Genomic DNA, 9,389 nt, shown 5'->3' on the forward strand with positions numbered 1-9,389 from the left:
CTCTCTTTCACTTATCACTATTCTCTCTCTCTATCTCTCTTCTCTATCTGTCTCTCACTCATCTCTTTCTCACCACTCATCTTCTCTACCACATTCACCACTACTACAAATGCCATTCCATTATTACCACTACTACCACTGCAAATGCCACATTGACCACAAAAAATTAACATTATTTTAATGGAAAATATTATCCCTACTTCTACCAAATAAAAAAATAATAATAATTTTTTATTCATTAAAATAAATATGAAACAAATAAATTTTCAACCTTACTAAATGAAAAAATAAAAATAAAAATTCATTAACTATAAAAAAAATTATTTTAATAAAAAATTATTTTTTTAGCAATGACATCCTCTATTACAAAAAAAAAAAAAAAAAGTCATTTTATTATTTAAATATTTATTTATAATGAAAACAAAAAAAAATCCAAAAAAATTTTCATTCTCCCTCCTGCCTTTTCCATTCCCGCTCGGTTCCCCCACCCCAAACCCAAAATCCCTAATCTCAAAAATCCCTAATCTCTTTCCCCCCCTCCCCCATTCCCGCCCGGGTTTTCCCCCACCCCAAACCCAAAATTCCCAATCTCTTCAACCAGTGCAGTGAAGCAACTTCACACCCAACCTCTCAATCCATCGCGCCTGGTTCTTCAAGCTGAACAAAATGAGCAGTAGTAGTAGAAAAGCCAAGAACATGAACAACAATCCCATTTACAAAAACCCTAACTCCCCAATGGAATCCAGAATCAAAGACTTACTCTCTCGAATGACCTTGTCCGAGAAGATCGGCCAGATCACTCAAATCGATCAACCAGTGCAGTGAAGCAACTTCACACCCAACCTCTCAATCCATTCGAGACCTCTCCATCGGTCTCTCTCTCTCTCTCTCTCTATTTTTATGCATTTTTTTCCTTTGATCTTCGATTCATTGATTTCTCAGGGAGTATTCTCAGCGCCGACGGTGGTGGACCGTTCGAGAAAGCAACGTCGTCCGATTGGATCAATATGATTGACAGATTTCAGAACGTTGCGCTCGAGTCTCGCCTCGGGATTCCACTTCTCTACGGTACTGACGCTGTTCATGGCAACAACAACATCTACGGTGCCACTGTATTTCCTCACAACATTGGCCTTGGAGCTACTAGGTATTATATGTAACTATTGTTGTTGCTTGAGAGAGTGTTAGTTTGTGTGACAGAGATGCAGAGTTGGTTAGGAGGATTGGAGTTGCAACTGCTCTTGAAGTTAGGGCTCGTGGCGCTCAGTTTACTTTTGCTCCTTGTGTGGCTGTAAGTTCTCGTAATTTTTTATATTAGATTATTTGATCGGATTATTATCAGACCATTCTGTGTTCATTTTGGTTCAAATTGGGTATCAAAGATTTATGTAAATATGAATGAACTTTGTTTGTGGCATTACGTGTTTGATCAAATGCGAGAATGAACTTTGTTTTTTTCTTTCCCAAACAAAATATGAATCTTAAGCATTTTCAATGAAGTTGAGACTGAAAGATAGAAATGGACGGTAAGCTAAGTGGGCAACTGTTAGATTTCTTTGAGAAATAAATGCAGAGAAGTGGTTGTTTCTGTATAGCTTTAAAATGATCTTTAGCACGATACAGTCATATTTTGGGAAACGATCACTATATTGGATAAATTTCATAATCTTAGCCGTAACCAGAAGTTCTTCATGATTACCCGCACCCCTCTATCCTTTTTTTTTTTTTCTTTTTAATTTGAAGCCAACAAATCACAGAAGATAAGAAGACAAACTTGCCTGCCCACTTTTTACGAGATACCAAGTTTTATTTATTTCTTGTGTCATGGAAGGAAAATTATTAGGTTGTCCAGACTACCATGTGCCATTAGCCTATGTGGTGTGTTGTCAACAAATTAAGAACCACAAAACATATTAGGTGGGTCATCATTTGTCTTTCAACTACCCAACAAACATGGGTAAGCATTATACCATCCATAAAATTTTCTGTTGCTTCATTGGCTGGAGTGCCACGTGGACAATACCACATGATTCTCTGAGACGAAATAATTGGCCGGCTGTAATTAGGCAGCCTAATGGAGCATTAGCATTTTTCCTTGTAGGAATATATAGGTCATTCCACAATGTATGTTCGTAATTCATTAGTGTTGGAGTTCATTCCAAAATGTTTGTTCATAATTCATTAGTGTAGGCCTTGTTAAATTCCATTTTGATTTTCATTCCTTATATTTGGTTTCTAGTATTTTTTTTTTATGGTGTCTATTAACCCTTTAATTATTCTAGATTCATGTATACTTATTTCATTTTTGCATGAGCTAAATTATTGTTTTTGAGAACTGATATATGTGACCCATTTTTTTGCACCTTTGACATCTCCATGCACATGGCAAGATAGTATTTGTTTTCGTTATTTTCTTAATGACCAATCATGATTATTCACGTAGGCGGTGATACAAAACAGTAACAAAAAATTTGTGACACATAACATTTCTCATTATTTTGTAAGCAATTTGGATAACTTTTGTAGTAATTTTATTTTTATTTAATTTTTTTTAACTGCCCTTTAGTTTAGTCTTTATCCCAATTCGTCTTTTTTAATGGATTACAAATATGCATTACCCTTTAGTTTAGTCTTTATCCCCACTTCGACTTTTTTAATGGAGTACAAATATCTGTACACTAAGTCTCTGTCGACATTATGAACAACAGTTTAGTACTTGCCTTGGTTCTAGTTACAAAATGCTATAATATGGTTAAATCCACTATTGGAACCTTCCATGCCATCTGACTTCTATCTGATAATGGGGCTAAACCGCATCATAGAAGGAAAACTTAGGTTCCCACTTCCTGATATTAAGACTAGGAGGCGCATCTTCCAGGTAAATGCATGACATGATTATGCAAATATAAGATTAATTATTAATATAGATTTCCATTAACCCTATCTTTATGATAACTTATGTGCCAAGCAAACCTTTTATGTCAGAAATGCAGATACACAAATCTAGGATGACGTTGGCTGATGATGACAACTTAGAAGAATTTGTTATGACCAAGGATGAGTTTTCTGGAGCCGATATAAAGGCAATATGTACTGAAGCTGGTTTACTTGCTCTAAGAGAGCGCCGTATGAAGGTGAGACAACTTCATTGTTGAATTATATGTGTATCATTTGTGTTTGTTGCAATTCCGTGTTACAACTAATTCTTAAAACATGATGCTTTTTGGCTGCTCTGAATTTTGGCTTGTAAAGTGGAGATATGAGAGTATTAGACACAGATGAACTTTAAGTAAGGATTAGTGTTTTCAGACCCTTAGTTATACTATATTGGGTCCCCTCCTATAGATCTAATTTTCAACTTTGTAGAAAGAAAAAAGATGGGAGTTTGTGAAGGGAAAATATCGAGAAGCAAAACAAAGGAAGAAACAAAAATGAAGAGGCAGATTATGGCCTGTTTGTTTTTGTTGATCAAAAAGATTATGGCATGTTTTGTGGACATATTCTGTTGCAAATCCCCCAGTCCAATATTTATTTTGCTGGTTGTTTGGAATCCTTAAGGCAGTGTTTGGTTCATGGATTTGGGGAGGGATTTGAAAAAGGAAAGAGAAAATGTAGGTGAAATGTTAAACCCCAAATCCTTGAACCAAACGCAGCTGAAATCAACAATATTAGACTGGAATCTATTTGGTTAGTAAATTTCACAAAGTACAGATTTTTTTGACTTCGTATTCAATTTTTAGGCACACAATATGCATAGGTGACATTGGCCTCGTATATGTTAGTGAACTCATGATGTCTAAGTTTTGCCTTTTCAACTAGGGAAAGAGTAGAACAAAGTGCAATACTACTAATGATAATTAGACTAACCAAGAACAAAAACCTCAATGATAATTAATTATTACAAGAGTAAATAAATGAACCACTGTGTTAGTTATTTCTCTGAGTTTGCCTGTCCATTAAATATATATGTCCACGTCAGTCTTGAGGTCCTTAACTTTGTCCTTGTGAATTCAAAATCTATAGAAATTATTGGATGCTTTATACAATTGCATGTTGTTTAGACTTCGTCTAATAGAAATTGTTCTATGTGTGCCTCAGGTTACGCATTCAGACTTCAAGAAGGCTAAAGATAAGGTCATGTTCAAGAAGAAAGAGGGGGTGCCAGAAGGACTCTATATGTGAAAATACTCTGTTCTCTATGCATATAGGCATTTGTTTTGCTTGCTTTTAGACTCCCATTTCTGTGCTTCTATACTGTTGAATATTTCGCTATGAGATATATTGCCATCTCATGTGGGATGATGATGGTAGTTTCTGCAAGGACAACGTTCTGGTTAAGTCAGTTGCCCGCTTAATCAATGAACTCATTTCCTTTTGACAGATTTTCATGTCATCGAACAGCTTCAATTTCTGAAGGTAATGTGTGTTGCTAATGTGTCATTTATTGTTTCCATTGTTGTGGGTCTGATGGAAAACTACTTTCATCTCTGGTTTAGAGAGCACTTTTTTCGTGGAAAATTCCTCTGAAACATGAGAAGCAAAAAAGATGGTTACCTAGTCATGGCATGGGTGAACTGTAATTTTTAGGGACATACTTGCAATCAGGGATGAAAGTAAGAATTCAATCTAATATCCTATAGAATTCAATCAGGGACATACTTGTAATTATTGTGAAGAAATTGTTATTTTTATATTATTATGGAAAATTTTTAATATTTTTAATATTTTTATCGTAGGATTTTTTCTTTTTTGCGACGGCATTACACCGTCGCCAAAAATAGAAAATTTTAATATTTTTATTAATTTTGTTACAGGTTTTACATTTTGCGACGGTATTATACTGTCGCAAAAAATAGAAATTTTATTATTTAAAATAGAAATTTTATTATTTTTTAATACTTTTTGCGACGGCACCACACCGTCGCAAAAAGTGTTTCTGCCGTTGCAAAAAAGACTAGTAGCGACGGTATTTTTTGCCGTCTCAAATAACATTACCGACGGTAAAATCGTGCCGTCGCAAAAAAGTCAAGAAATTCAAACGTTATTAGCGACTGCACAGTGCCGTTGCAAAAAGGCAAAAATGCCGTCGCAAAACATTAGCGACGGCACTGTGCCGTCGCAAAAAGTCTTTTGCAACCCCTCCATTTGCGACCCCCTCTTGCCGTCGCAAAAAGTATTAGCGACGGCATTAGGAGTATTAGCGACGGTATTTTACCGTCGCAAAAAGTTAATTTTTTTGTAGTGTTGGTTGGTTCTAATGGCTGCATTTGGTCGAATTAAATCTTTACAAATATGGCAAGCAAAGCATGACGGGGATATATTTTATACTACACCACACTAATATTTTTTGTGACCTAATGATTGAATTTGAGCCATCTCTGTTTGCAAGTTAATCTCACCGATCTTGGAATCAAATCAATTTCGATCTTCTTCATCAGCTACCAAACCCATATATGGTGTGTGGAGAATTGCCAAACAGTAGATATATTGCAATTTGGGGGCAATTTATGGCAATGTCAATGGGTGAAATGTACCAAATCTCTACATAAATTCATTATCTAAACACAGTTTAAAATTATTTTTTATGAGTACAAAAGTTTTAAATGTTAATTTTTTTTTTCTTTTTAAAAAAAAAAAGAAAAAAAAAAGTAGTCATACGAACCATACGAACAATCACTCCATCATCTTTTTTGACCAATCACTCTAAGATCATTATAAAAAAAATCACATTAAAGTATCCCTACTCGTGAATGTAGCCCAGGATAATGTTGATCTAGTGCTAGCATGGAAAAGGCTTAGCCATACAAACAATCATTATGAGATCATTAAATAGTCTAATATTCTTGCTAGTACATTGTCCTCCTACTGTTCCGAATTATAATCTCTACTGAAAAATATAGCCTTGTCATAAGTAAGTATAGAGTGCATATGTTGAGCTACCTAGGAAGTAATAACCCCTACAGATGTTAGAGCAAGATATTATAAGAAAAATCACTTTAAAATATACAGACTTTTGAAAGTAATCGAAAATTTAAAAAAAAAAAAAGTTAGATTTTGTTTCCTCCCTCTGGTTCCTTCCTCAAAATTTTGGTGTTGCGTAATTCTTGTTAAATTTTGTTTTGCTCAATAAAAGATATTTATCCCAAAAAAATAATAATAATAATTGAAAACTGCAAATATTTTTCTCATTGCAAAGCAGATATTCTATCAAATAATTGGTCATGTTTGAGTTTTGGATTAATTTTAGAATTGAATACCATAAAATTAAAATAATAAAAAAAAGACAACAAATTTTATCACTTTTTCATTCTCTCAAGAAATCACCAAATGCAATTTTAATTATTAAAATTTTGAATTGGAATCCACTCAATGTGTTTAGTTAGAAGATTTAATGAGAGAAATAAACCAAACCAAATCAAATCAAGCCTTAAGTCCCATCAAATGAGATCGGCTACATGAATCCTTCTTCTCCACGCGGCCCTATCAAAGGCCATTTCATTAGTCAAGTTAAGTAGATTCATATCTCTATTTATAACGCTAGTCAACGTTAATCTAGACCTACCCCGTCCTCTAACACTTCCATCTACCGTTACAGCATCGCATCTCTTCACTACTGCCTTTGTTGGTCTTCGTTGAATATGACCAAACCATCTCAAACGATTCTCTCTTAACTTATCTTCTATCGGTGCTACTCCTACCCATTCCCGAATACACTCATTCCTAATCTTGTCTTGTCTTGTCTAGTCTTACCACACATCCACCTTAGCATCCTCATCTCAGTCACACTCATCTTATCTACATGTTGTTTCTTGGTTGCCCAACACTCCATCCCATACAACATAGCTGGCCTAATAGCCGTTCTATAAAACTTACCTTTTAGTCTAGTGGGTATTCGTTTATTGCACAATACCCCAGACACGCTTCTCCACTTACACCATCTCGCCTTAATCCTATGGGCCACATCTGCATGAATCTCTCCCGTTGTTGTGATAATCGACCCTAAATAACGAAAATGTTCACTCTTAGGCAATTCTTAGTTCTCAATCTTCACTTCTCCTCTGCTTTCATTGTTACTGTTACTAAATTTACACTCCATGTACTCTGTCTTAGTTTCGCTTATCCGGAATCCTTTAGATTCAAGAGTTTTTCTCCAAATCTCCAACTTTGTGTTAACTCCTTCGTCTGCAAAAAGCATACACTAAGGCACGTCATCCTGAATATTTATCGTCAACTCGTCCATAACTAAAGCAAAAAGATAAGGACTTAAGGTAGATCCTTGGTGTAACCCTACAGTGATGGGAAATTCATTTATCTCTCCAGCTGGCGATCTAATAGTGGTCACCACCCCTTCATACATGTCCCTAATCACGTCAATGTAACCTTTTGTCACCTCTTTCTTCTCTAACACCCACCATATTATATCCCGAGACACTCTGTCATATGCTTTCTCAAGGTCGATAAACACCATATGAACCATATGAATGTCTCTTTTCTTTTCTTTATACTTTTCTATTACTCTCCTCAAAAGATAGATCGCTTACATTGTTGACCTACCAGGCATAAACCTAAATTGATTTTCTGACACCTCTGTTATGTCTCGCAATCGGTGTTCCATCACCCTCTCCCACACTTTCATTATATGACACATTAGCTTGATTCCTCTATAGTTGTTACAATTCTGGACATCACCTTTATTCTTATAGATTGGCACTAAAATACTCTTCCTCCACTCATCTGGCATGTTTCTAGTTAACAAAATTCTGCTAAACAACCTAGTTAACCAAGCAACTCCTTTTTTACCCAAACACTTCCAAGCTTCAATAGGGATATCATCGGGTCCTAAAGCCTTATTTGATTTTATCTTCTTAAGTGCAATCTCCACTTCAAAGTTCCTAATCCTGCGATAGAACCTATAGTCTTGGTTTATCGTATTACTGGTTATTTCTTCCCCTATTGTCGTACCTTCATGTTCCTCATTTAATAGTTTCTCAAAATAATTCTTTCATCTTTCCTTAATCTCATCATCCTTCACCAATACCTTAAAATCCTCACTCTTGATGCACTTTACTTGATTAAAATCTTTTGTTTTCCTCTCCCGTATCTTAGCAAGTTTGTATACCTTCTTCTCTCCCTCCTTACTATCTAGTCTAGTGTATAGGTCATCATAAGCTTTTAACTTAGTCTCTCTCACTACTTTCTTGACCTCCTTATTAGCCAATCTATAGCTCTTAAGGTTTTCCTCAGTTCTATCCTTCTGCCACTTTTTAAAGCACTCTTTTTTTGCCTTAACTACCGCTTGAACCTCTTCCCTCCACCACCAAGTTTCCCCAGAGCTGGGTCCCGTTCCTTTTGACTCTCCAAGCACTTCTCTTGAGATTCTCCTTATACAATTGGTCATCGAGTTCCACATAATGTTAGCATCACTTTCTAAGTCCCAAGTACCTTCCTTATCTATTCAATTCTTAAATATTTCTAGTTTATCCCCTTTTAGGTCCCACCATCTTGTCCTACGACGCCCACCATCCTTCCTAGCTTGGTCTTGCCCTCTAAAACATAAATCTAGTACCAACATCCTATGTTGAGAGACCAATCTCTCTCCAGGGATCACATTACAATCATTGCATTTTAAGCAGTCCACTTTTCTCACTAAGAAGTAATCTATTTGGCTCTTAACTAATCCACTCTTAAAGGTTATCAAATGCTCCTCCCTCTTCTTATACATAGTATTGGCTATCACCAGGTCAGAAGCCAACGCAAAATCTAAGATACTCTCTCCAGCCTCATTTCTGTCACCAAAACCGTATCCACCATGCACCATTTCATAACCTAGTTCATCTATGCCCACATGGCCATTAAAATCTCCACCTATAACCAAGTTCTCTCCTACGGGTATCTCCTGTAAGATCTCATCCATTTGCTCCCAAAAATCCCTCTTAGTCTGATCATCTAATCCTACTTGAGGGGCGTATGCGCTAATAATATTCACTATATTCCCTCCAATAACTGGTTTAACTAGCATAATCCAATCTCCTTTCCTAGTGACCGCCACTACACTATCCACAAGACCCTTGGCAATTATGATTCCTACCTCATTCCTGCGTCTATCCTTACCACTATAATATAGTTTAAAACCGGTATCCTCAATTTCCCTAACTTTCTCTCCCGTCCACTTAGTTTCTTATATACAAGCTATACTAACTCTCCTCCTAATCATAACATCTACCAATTCCATCGTCTTACCAGTTAAAGTTCCTATGTTCCAAGACTAGCTTCTTTACCCGTGCTTGTCTAGAAAAACACGGGAACCTTTGCCCATTTTTCACTGCACCCAGGCGTCTATGCGGCGCCCCTTGCTCACTTTTCGAAACACCTGGAGGCAAGCGCAACGG

The 9,389-nt window shown here is 36.1% G+C and overlaps 1 long non-coding RNA gene across 1 annotated transcript; it reads left to right on the top strand.

Moving 5' to 3' along the window:
* Window positions 1–3,009: 3,009 nt before the first annotated feature.
* LOC145819531 (uncharacterized) lies at window positions 3,010–4,380 on the top strand. Its single transcript, XR_014360290.1, has 2 exons — window positions 3,010–3,134; window positions 4,099–4,380. It is a non-coding gene; the product is annotated as an uncharacterized LOC145819531 (long non-coding RNA).
* The last annotated feature ends 5,009 nt before the right edge of the window (window positions 4,381–9,389 follow it).

This window comes from Camellia sinensis, chromosome 2 (assembly GCF_055761805.1).
Source record: "Camellia sinensis isolate YWXY chromosome 2, ASM5576180v1, whole genome shotgun sequence".
Classification (NCBI taxonomy): Eukaryota; Viridiplantae; Streptophyta; class Magnoliopsida; order Ericales; family Theaceae; genus Camellia; species Camellia sinensis.